Below are 12886 nucleotides of genomic sequence, written 5' to 3' on the forward strand. Positions count from 1 at the left end.
GTGTACAACATTTCAATTCAATATGACGAAAGTTGTATTGTAATGTTGATAGGATGGTCTAGAACTATGCAAACAGTTTAGAAGGTTGTCATGATGTCACTTAATTCTGTATCCGAATCGCCCTTATGTTATGACCGACGTTACGCATGATATTGGTGTCACTTTTAGTAACGTCGTATTGTAACGTCAAAGTCGTGTACTATATTGACGTTTTGTATTATTGTCTTCGAGTAAAGTCTATAAGCACATTATTTGCTGTGCATAAAAGGAAATATGGGTTTACACCATGTTCTCTGTAGGACAAGAAAAATGCTGTGAGGTATACATATTGTGTTCTATGAACGAAACAAGACGTTAGATATTCAGAAAATGGTCATAAAGATTTGTCACTTACGATTTGTTGTTATATATTTCATGTCAATCTACGTTTTTTTCATAAAAATTATTCAGGGACCATTTAATATTGGAGTTTTAATCAAAATTGGTACCAATAAAAGCAGAACTCTCATTGGTGTATTTGTTATTTATTGATATATTTGTTGAGAAGCGTTAATTATCAATTTCTGATGATATAAACAAAAATATATTCGGACGATCATGCGTCTTTCAAACCATGGTTTGTAAATGTCGTCAAAATGTATTTTTTCACAAAATTCTAATGATTTTTATATTCAATGACCAATTTATTTGTATGTTGAAAAAGCCAGAACTAATAAAAATATACGTATATGAGTATTGGAGGGGATGGGTATACGCTAAAGACAGTAGAGACGTTATTCTTGCATTGGGTCCAAATACCAACAATTGTGGAACTATCATGTAGTCATAAAGATTGATAAAATGTACGTCACATCAAAGTTCACGGTATCGCATTCAGAATTGATTTACTTTCTTTATTCTATTTTTGTATAGGGGTAGTTTTTTAGAGTTTGAAAAAGTTGAATGGAAGACTAGTATGAAGTTTGAACTTAAACTTTGACGAATGATATAATTGTAAGGATTTTTTCTTTTCCTTTCAATACAATAATATTGGTTACTCAGTAAAGAACAGATTGAGCGCTCTGTAATTTTAAAGTTTTGTTTTTTTAATATTTAATTTGCTTGAAATTATAAGCTTTACAACTTTACAAAACGTGAAAAAGATCAACACGAAACATTAATTGCTTTATTGTTTCCTTTAATAGTAAAGGGATGTGAAAATGACGAAAAAATCTCTTGTTAAACTAATAAACATCCACTTAAGTATAGGAACAATTATTGTTTTAGTTAGCTTTAAAACCCGGTTTAATCCAACATTTTCTACATAAGAAAATGTCTGTAACAAGTCAGGAATATGAGTTATTTGATTTTGCCATTTGATTAGAGACTTTCCGTTTTGAATTTTGATCGGAATTAAGTATTTTTTCTGATTTCACTATTTATGTAAGAATTTTTATCTTGACACACGCTTAAACCGAAAATCTTGAAGAAGATGTTTATTTTTGTCATATGGGCCCACAAAGAGCATAAAACATGTACAATAAAAGACATCACTTAAGATGATTCAAACAGAAAGAAAAAAAGACGGCCAAAATTTGGTTAATCTGATTAACAACCTCGGCTGCTGATTATGTTTTAGCTACATATGTTGATGACACAGTGCTGTGTTCCCACCATGCGTATGGGCTTTATTATTATTGGGTATTATTATGAACTGTTTTATGCATTTCAACCTCCAATGTTTGTGTTTTTGGACAAAAAAGTGAAGTTACAAGCTACTATATACATTAAATTGGGCAGTACCCATGCAGCAGCTAAGAAGATATATTTCAGAAAAGGAAACATTTGCCGTGTAACCTGCCGGTTCCAGGTCCAAATAAAGTAGTAGGGAAGTAATTTTACTTCTAATTGGCGCAATTGTATGTTTTATTTTTGGCGCAAACGATACCATGCAATTTTAAAACATGTGGTGCAAATTTCTTTGATCGCTTAAAGAACAGACCTCGGATTTTCTTAACAATTGAAAAAATATGGGTATGATTGCCGATGAGACAATTATCTACCAAAGAATTTAAGAACAACAGATCACCGTATGTGTACTAATTTTACTTAAGAAACGTTAAAATTGTATGGAATGTATCATTAATGATGCTTTTTTATAATTTAAATGCCACTTGTTGCAACAATTTGATTGATTCATTGCTGTTGTGTCCAAGTTTGCGTTCACTCCTAAAACAGACCAACATTCTAATTGATACGAATATTATACAAGTATGATGCAAGCAATATTTAAATTTCAACTTTGTTTGCGGAAGATCTGAAAAATATGTAGTATATTTGTTGATGAGTTGCTGTCTCATTAAACGTTATCAAATCAGGTTTTATTGAAATAATTATGTTATATTAAAAAGAAGAACCGGCATTTCAACAAGTTGAAATAAAAAATATGTTATAACTTCCTATTCTATGTATTCTCTTAGTAAAATATATACGTTTCAAAAACACCATAACGCAAACATAACGTTGCCTACATAGTTTACGTCAAAAACGTCAAATTAGAGATGCTGTGACATTTTGGTAGACAACCATGCGACCACTTTGTTTTGATGATTTGTACAATAATCTTTACTTTATATATATCAAAATGTTCCTTTTGCAAAGGAATTTGACATTATAGTGATGTTCTTCGAAAAACTGATGTTGTTTTCACTCTTTTTTGAAGATTTGTAACAACTTGTTTCTAATAATTCAAAGAAAAAATGAAAACGCTTTCATTGTGACATTTTGGTAGACACCCTTTCAACGCATCGATATTCAATACTGATCGATAAAATCATAATTGAAAGCATACAATATTTTCGTTTTTATTTGGAATTTATCATACTGGTTTCATTTATCCGTTCTAAAATGTAGAACAGATTATTTTCGGTGTTTTCTATAACCAACACTGGAGTTACTAACGTAAAACGTTGGTTAAAAGTTTTGTGACGAGAGACCTTTGGGGATTCATATACTTAGTATTTTTTTGTTTAGTGCTATAAATGAAATTACTGTACGAATAAATGCTGTTCAAATTGTGATAGATTAAGAGACTTGTTACATTTTCTGACTAGATGAACAGTTTTGCACATTTTTAATCAATGTTGATCATTTCTCTGTATAACAAGTTTTTTTAAACGTTGTTGTGACAGTGTACTTTGGACTAGGTTTTGGGAAATGATGTCGAAGTTTTCACGAAATTCGCTTACTGTGGATTCATTTATTTTCGTGGGTATCAAATTTCGTGGATTGCTGAAAGATTGCATATTCGTGGATATTTGATTTCGTGGATTTGCCAATCTCTATATACAAAGCCTTTTAAAAAATATTTTATTCGTTGAACATTTGAATTCGTGGTTCACCTGTACCCACGAAACCCACGAAAATTGGTATCCAACGAATACTAATGAACCCACAGTATTTACATTGGATTTTTTTGCTTTCACAGAGTTTTCCAAACTTGTTTTACAAAAGGATATGCACTACCACCAATTTGAGAATATAATCCTCTCGCTATAAATGCATTCTGAACTGTTGTGCCGAAAGGGAGTGATATCTGTTTTGGTGTCTACAATCAAAAATGACTTCATTCAAGGCCTACTCGGTCCGAAAATTGCGTTATTTACATTTTAAACACATGTAATTCCAAAGCCCTACCGTTCCTCTTCCAAATGATGTAGTATTATTATATTTTATATACCTGTAAGTGCCCGACAATAGACGGGATACTCGAAGAACAACATTAGTATGTTACCCGTCTACACGAAAAATACAAGATTTTTTTTTGTTAGTATTAAGAAAACTGATTGACAAAACTGTATTAAAACCGATAAGCTATCGGTAACTAAATTTCACTAGTGTTTTAAATAGTTTTTACACAAAATAAAACTTGATCTTCCTGTATTTGTCTTATTTTAGGCCGATTTTTTGTGTCAGGTACGTGAAATCAGAAAACGTCACCAACATTGTGCGTAACGTCGACCAGAATTGATAGTGAATGTGACTGTCTTGCACTGTTGGGCATCATTGTAGATCCAGTATATGTATTTATTGTGTTAGCCCCGTATAACGTATGATATATCAGAATAGCAATGTGTTTTTCGACGCCACTTCGAGGTCAGTAATTCTTTTAAGACTGACGAAAAATAGCAGTTTATGCCATCAACCATTAAATTAAATGAAACCTACGGCTAAAGGCCTAATGTGTAGAGTATTGCACATATAGCAGACTGGGTTGTAAAAATATCACAAAAGCATTGTTCAAATCCCGCTCAGGACAATGACAAAACTAGCAGAAGATCGAACTGTGGATGATTTCTTAAGGAATCTATCCTGAATAAATAGGTAACATATCCTGTCATTTTTATAACGACAGAACTTACCAGGTATTTATGAATGTAAAATCTAAATTTATTGTTTATATTTATTATCATAAATAAGAGCAAATCAAAATATGTTTGATAATATATTTGTTAGCGATAATATTATGTGTGGGACGTTATATTATTTATAAGGACTGACACCTCATACTTGGTAAAACGGACATTATAACCTGTGCAAACATTAAAGATTACCAAATTTTACAGAGATGATATTGCACATAAAAATGTAAACAGGCGTATGGTTTAACACTTGATTTGAAAATATCCGGTTAGGAATGTCATATGTTCGCTTTGCGTATCAAACATTGTTCGAAGTTTATAAGAATTGAAACGTTTTCTTAAATGTTTGTTTGCACTAGTTTAAATGTGTGCAATTTGTAAAGAAATAAATAAATGTACTACTTCGACAAAGACACTCGTGTTTCTTAGATGTATCTATTGAGACATAATGGTGTATTAATCTTTACGAAACCAGAAGGCCATTGAATTATTATTGATATCTATCCGCATGATACAAGACTGGTTATTCTGATATTCAAAGAAAGCGAAACTATTATAATAATAGAAGCTTCTTTAAACATATGCATATTGTATTGCTTAGTATTAGTACCGCTTTACTTAAATCGTTTGTTTTATTTTGTATTATTTAATACCAACCCTTCCTTAGGTGTCTTTTGTTTTGCGATTCTTAATGAAGTGGTTAATATCGAATTATTCATATACTTGAACATGACCCAAAACTTGAAATATTTGACATATGTTACCTATAAAACAGATACAAATATTTTGGAAAAACTTCTAGGCAATAGACAATACTACATGATACAATATTAACAACCTTTTGTTCATAAATTATTGTTGAAAGAGACTTATTAAAAAGAATTTAGGGTAAAGTAAAATGCCTTGCAACTCTGAAAAAAGGTAAAATCTGAAAACTACTGAACTCAGACGAAAAATTCAAAACGGAAAGTCCCTAATTTAATGTCCCTAGTTTTAACAACTGTCATACTTCTAATACGTTACAAAAACAAACAATATAGCAAATACACGATAATTTTGCTCATTTGCTATACAAACTCTTGTGTTTAAATGACGGGATTTCACGCATATGGACATATGAGATAAAGGAACATTTCCCACTGCTCTCTATTCAAGCTTGTTGTGGTACTATACCATCCGAAGCATTTGCTTCTATTCTTGCATAACATTATCAATTGCAGAAATTATCTTTCAACTGTGTTTCCGTTGATATTAAAACTACATATTTTTGTCATTTTAACTCTTCTTTGCTATCAAATCAACTATGTCTTAATCTTTAATATTGACAATACACTTAAAATTGATCAATCTCTGTTCTGTCATCAAAGGCAAAAATGTTATAGTATTTTCAAGCATATTTAAGAAAATATTTAATACAAGTTTACAAGTGGTTAATATTTAAGCTAAATGAAAAATTCCATTTTTTTCTACTGTTCGTCAATTTCATACAAATTTGCAATCGGTAATAAAACGAAATACGTAACTGTTTAAGGCATTAATTTGTTGAATAATGTTTTTAGATAATCAGTGAAAATAGAAAAAGTAACTACAAAATTCTTAATGAACTTACTGTTGAAAGAGCCTTTTCGTCAACATCCATTTGTGCATGTGTCGATAATACCAGTACCAGTAAAACTGTCAAAAATTTTACAATAATTGATAAACTTTTGCTGAAATTCATAATTCTATTCTATTACAACTTCACTTCTTTGGCTCTGCTATAATTGTATTGTCTTTATCAATTCATTAACTTTTGTTACAAGAGAAAAAAGTAATGTATAGGATAGAGTTATATATGTTCCCGTACCGCCCACAGAGCATACATTAATACTAAACAAATGTAACGTCACAAATCTTTGATTTGGAAAAACGACGCTAATCAATCCTGTAAATAGATTTTATAATCTCAATTTTGATTGGATAATAATGATTACCTATGCTGCTGTCATAGTACAGCATATAATCTTATTGTACAAAGTAATTAAATCATTACATGTATTACAATTATTTGAAATGTGAACAAGTATCATCGAAATTAATAAGTTGTCTCGTTTTACGTCCTATTTATTTCAATACTACCAAGAGAGAGAATGAATTTGATTAAATGAGTTAGAATTATGTTTCAAGTATAATCACAATTGTTTCGTATTTCATGGATATGTTTGCTTACTTCAGTAATTGAATGATATTAGTATTTAATTTAACAGAAACTAACTCATCCTTTCGGATTGTTTTTTCTATATCCAAATATCATAAATATTACTTTCTGTTATATCAAGGAGTATGTATTACCACACGTGTATCAATTGATATATCAGGTTTGAGTAAATATATAACTTTCATCCCTCTTTTCAAACGTTGAATACAGTATATGTAAATATCTTGTATTGATACATTATGGAGAGTTGTTTATTATTAACTTTTCAATAATAGCATGATTAAATAGCCTTATCTTAAAGGTTTGTTATCTAAGGAAATAACATTGTGGGTGTAATAAATAGGCAATTCTTTCTGTCTTTTTTTTTTGTCTTGAAAAATGAAAAATAAAATGTTTAAAATAATTATCATCAAATATAGAAGACTTATTATATAATTTGTACGTAAATAGTTTCGATTACAAAGTAGTAACGTATGACGCTAGAATGGAAAAGTCAAATAAAGTATGAAGTTCAAGAACGTTGAGGATCCAAATTTCAGTTATATGATATATTCTACATACGACAACCATCCCGTCTTGATATTAGACGCTTGAATGAATTTAAAAATCAAACAAATAATTAAATAGAGAATGGAAATAAGGCGTTATCAAAAAGGGAAATCACAAAAATACTGAACTTAGAGGAAAATCAATTCGGAAAGTCCATAATCACATGGCAAAATCAAATAACAAAACGCATCGAAAACGAATGGACAAAACTGTCATATTCCTGACTTGGTACAGGCATTTTCAAATGTAGAAAATGGTGGATAAAAGAGAACAACCCAACCAAAAAGTAAAAACAGCCGTAGGCCACCAATTGGTCCTAACACAGCGAGGAAATTCCGCACCCGTTTGTCTCTTCTGAAAAAGGTGTACTTCTGTAGTTCTATGAAAATTGACGTCATACTAAAGTCCTTAACATATAAATAAACTAAAATTTAAAATCATACAAGACTATCAAAGGGCCAGATTTTTTGTTTTTAGATATTAAAAGACAATCATCAAAAAAATCAAGGAGTAAACAAAGACTCACAAAACCAAATGACATTTATATCTACAGTTATAAATAATAAATAAGAAACAACACAAACTAAAAATATTATTCAACCAACAAATAATTTTCCATCATGTTACATTTCAATTCAATTAAATGTTGTGTTGTGTTGTGTTTTGTGTTCTATTATTTGTCTGTTGGTGTTTTTCTTTTTTAATTGTAGTGTTTTGTCAGTTTATTTTCGACTTATGAGGTTGAATGTCCCTCTAGTATATTTCGTCTAATTTTTAAAGCATTTTCACTCAGTGTGAAACGCATATATAGATTTAAAGCTTTCCCGTTAACTTGTCAATGAAAAGATATCAGTAATTAATTATGTTCGCGACCAATTTAATGTGTACCTATGTTGTGTTTTGTGTACTATTGTTAGTCTTTAGTCTGCTATGTTGTGTTTTGTGTACTATTGTTAGTCTTTAGTCTTCTATGTTGTATTTTGTGTACTAATGTTAGTCTTTAGTCTTCTATGTTGTGTTTTGTGTACTATTGGTTGTCTTTAGTCTTCTATGTTGTGTTTTGTGTACTATTGTTTGTCTTTAGTCTTCTATGTTTTGTTTTGTGTACTATTGTTAGTCTTTAGTTTTCTATGTTGTATTTTGTGTACTATTGTTAGTCTTTAGTCTTCTATGTTGTGTTTTGTGTACTATTGTTTGTCTTTAGTCTTCTATGTTGTGTTTTGTGTACTATTGTTAGTCTTTAGTCTTCTATGTTGTGTTTTGTGTACTATTGTTTGTCTTTAGTCTGCTATGTTGTGTTTTGTGTACCATTGTTAGTCTTTAGTCTTCTATGTTGTGTTGTGTGTACTATTGTTTGTATTTAGTCTTCTATGTTGTGTTTTGTGTACTTTTGTTTGTCTTTAGTCTGCTATGTTGTGTTTTGTGTACTATTGTTAGTCTTTAGTCTTCTATGTTGTGTTTTGTGTACTATTGTTAGTCTTTAGTCTTCTATGTTGTGTTTTGTGTACTATTGTTAGTCTTTAGTCTTCTATGTTGTGTTTTGTGTACTATTGTTAGTCTTTAGTCTGCTATGTTGTATTTTGTGTATTATTGTTAGTCTTTAGTCTTCTATGTTGTATTTTGTGTACTATTGTTAGTCTTTAGTCTTCTATGTTGTGTTTTGTGTACTGTTGTTAGTCTTTAGTGTTCTATGTTGTGTTTTGTGTACTATTATTTGTTTGTTGATCTTTTTCTTTTTGACCATGGTGTTGTCTGTTTGTTTTCGACATACGAGTTTCTTTCGGTTCTCTTTTAGAAAGAGTGCAGAGTTTTTTCCCCATCAAAATCTTTGTAGTGGCATACAAAAAATTCCTTAACACCAGCTTGGTCATTTCAGTCTTTTTAAGAGAAAAGAATAGTAGAGAGGGTTGATAAACAACAAAACTATCTTTCGGTAGAAGCATGGAATCAAAGTACCAAGGATAGTTTTATAAAGTACATCTGACAAAAACTTTTGAAAAGTAAAATTCAGTGATAACTATGCCATTCCCGCCTCTCAACTACCCCTCCACTTGATTCCTAAATAACAAACATCATACAAATAAATAAACAAATGAAAAAGGCAAAACAAAATTGAAAACGTTTATCTACGAAGGTATTGTCAAAAACACTGATGTTTGGGAAATACGAACCATGACAAAATTCAACAATATATCTTAGGGTTGGTTATTAGGGTGGTGTTTGGTAAACTGATGACGCACACATAATGTTCGAAGACAGAATATAAAGAGTAAAGTTCAGTTCTATCTAACCATACCAAATGCTTTCGATTGTTTGTTTTCAATAAATTTGAGACTTGAAATGATGAATGTGTCAAACAGTATAATCCCAAAAATACTGAACTCCGAGGAAAATTGAAAACTGAAAGTCCGTAATCAAATGGCAAAATCAAATGATCAAACGAATGGATAACAATTGTCATATTCTTTTCTTGGTACAGGCATATTTTTATGTAGAAAAAAGACAAAAACTCACTCACCAAAGAGCATAAGCAGCACAAGCAGCACAAGGCTACCAGTGGGTCTTTAACAAAGCGAGAAAATGCAGGCTGCAGTTTGCCACTTAAAAATGTATACTGGTTCAGTAAAAATGGACGACACATTACACTCCGAAAGATGTAATGCGCGGAAATTTAAAAAAGAAACACATGCAAGACTAACAAATGCTAGAGGTTACTGACTTAGACAGGCGCAAACATAGCGTCTGGGTTAAACATGTTTTGAGAAATCTATTTACTCATGTTTTCGTGTTGTATTAACTTTTTTTAAACATACAAGTATGTATATATAAACAAATACTTTATATTAGATTTATCTGCCTTTTCCAATTAGCCAAATTCTTTAAGTATGAATTTTTAATTACTGGTGAAATATCTGTCTATAAAGTACCATTGACGTGAAAAGTATCTGCTATTAAGTTTCAAGAAAGTAATACTGATTTGTCCTATTATCCGCCAATTATCTGAGAAATGAACATCTGTATTGTTGATACGTGTCATCGTATCGGAAGTGTATCTATGAAAGGCATCGGTGTTCTAATTCAATTATAGACCGGATTCCTTTGATCGATGACGTCGTCATTATTATCAAATTACCAAAAACACGTTCTAAAAATTAACCGCACATATCTCAAAAAAAAAAACTTAGTAAAAAAATATACTACAGATAGAACTCTGTAAATTAGATAAAAATCAAGTATCTTGAATGGAAGCCTTGAAAGTTGTAATCGATCATTTTTATTATTTATTGCGACTTTGAGACTACTGTAGAAGGTCTCATATATATTTACTACTGTATGACAAATTATGTCTAACTTTATTAAGGAATAACGCTTCATAAATTCACCCACTATTTCATTAGTCTCACCATATAGACTTGATCGTAGTAGCATTTTTCTACAGAGGGCGTTGTAATTTAATGGATTGCTAAATTCTGTGTATATTTCTGTACTGGTACCAACGTTTTCCTATAGGTAAGATTGCGTTGATGGTTACGGGGTTGTCGGGTTGTCTAAGATTTCTTTAATTTGTGTGTGTGTGTGTGTGTGGGTGGGTGGGTGGGTGCGTGTAAGTGTTGGGCGATAGTTTAAAAGTACGTGCACCACTTGTGTAAAAACTCAGATTCAGTACCTGGATATTATAAATTAACATATAATGAAATTGAGAATGGAAATAGAAATGGGGATTTGTCAAAGAGACAACAACCTCTGGTCAATGTAGAATAAATAAACAAATAGAAATACGCACAGAAAAAAACTCCGTTTAAAAGAAGTCTGGTTCCGATGTCAGAATAGGTAACAAAAGAAACTAAGCAAAATTACAAACATACATAAATTAACAAAGGACTGCTAGCAACATGATTTTGTTGAAACCTGGAAATTAAATGAACATATCATTTGCCTAGAAATCATGACATCCACATTAATGTAGTCTTCATTTTCTGTCATTTTATACTAATTTAATTATAGCTTAGTTCACCGATTCCAATATTAATATGTATTACTTTACTTGTATCAAATGTTCAACAAAAACATCGAATCGAATGGCATTGTATTTATGGCTTCTTTTACCAAAATAAAATGTTTGTGAAAGCAAAAAGAAACTTTATGCCTGTCAATTTTCTTTATATCAAAGGCCTTAAACCTTAAAACAAATAAATTTTATATATAACAATTCACGATCGGTAACTGAGTGTCAACAACACAGTGAAATTGTTGTTTAAAACCTTATTTGGTTTAACGTTTGACACTGTACTTGAGAATATATTAAAACGATACATTTCAAGTTAATTACCATAATCCACTTACATTTGACCTTTGTGGTTACATTGCAATTATCATACAGACCTTCAGGCATACAATTTACTCGGAGTACAAAACATGTGCTAGAAAAGCTAATGTGTCCAAGTACCATAATCATACAAGAAAATCTTATGATTGCAAAGATTAATATTTCAATGGTATGTTAGAATAAAAACATGCAGATTATTTTTAAACCTTTTTTGTTTATGCTTTAGCATTATTTTTGGGGAAATTATCAAGTCTGAGTCCATTATATTTGTACATTATACATATGTTGTGTATTTAGTCTAAAATTACTGTAAATCAAGAAAAAGAAGCACGACAGTTTTTTTACTATTTTTTTCATTTAAAAATACAATATATCCATCCTAAAACAAACATAACCATGATAACAAATAAATGAAACAAAGCGTACATGATCTAAAATTCACGAACAAATTTGTGTCTTTTATAACGATGTAATTATGCATTGCAAGCAATAAAGAAGCAAAGACATTACATACTGAAAAAACACCTTTTTTTATCTTTTATTTGTTTTTCAAAGTCAGGATTTTATAATACCCCTACAATCACCACCTGACTGTTTTTTGGGGTAAACATTGAAAGTTATATACAAGACTATCCATTTTGTTTTTTTTTTAAATTTATATTCATAATACAAGAATATAGTTATTAAAGAAAAAAGAATATAGCTGCTCACACTCACACTTTCTCTCACAACTAACACACAGTCACTGCAATCTTACCATTAGTATGCATGCATGTCTTTAAATATTTATAAAGTAAAATTATACTGCATGCAATCAGCTATTTTACTATACAGATAAAGCTATACGAATAAACGTTAGCTTTATACGCCAATGACCTCAACTAACGTATAAGCCCCGCCTACTTACCGGAACTATTGTATTTCATCAACAACGTCACGTCACATTAATGACAACGTGTAGTAACAATGGTCAAACTTTTATGAATTTAAACTTGTTTTGTCTTCAAATTGGTAAGTTATATACCATGTTTATCGAATGTTATTAATTAAGTTCATTTTCCCTTTCTTATTCCCTAAAATGTCAATGTCTTACCGCCTGGACTACGCTCATAGGGAAATACCCAAAAATGGTACCCAAGAGGGTAATTCCAAACACTTTTTTTTAACAATATTGGTTACATATTTTTTTTATTTTTTTTTAATTTTTTATCGATTTCAGTATAGAGACAATATACGTATAGTGTCTTGAAATATGAAATTTATTTGTATTCGGCACGAAACGGGAAAATGCTCGGTAAAACCTCGCATTTCCCCCGTTTCTAAGCCTCATACAAATAGATTTCATATTTCAAGACACTATACGTATATTGCCTAAATCAAAATACCACTGCTCACTATAGTATAATTTAAAGT

The sequence above is a fragment of the Mytilus galloprovincialis genome, chromosome 13 (assembly GCF_965363235.1).
Source record: "Mytilus galloprovincialis chromosome 13, xbMytGall1.hap1.1, whole genome shotgun sequence".
Lineage (NCBI taxonomy): Eukaryota > Metazoa > Mollusca > Bivalvia > Mytilida > Mytilidae > Mytilus > Mytilus galloprovincialis.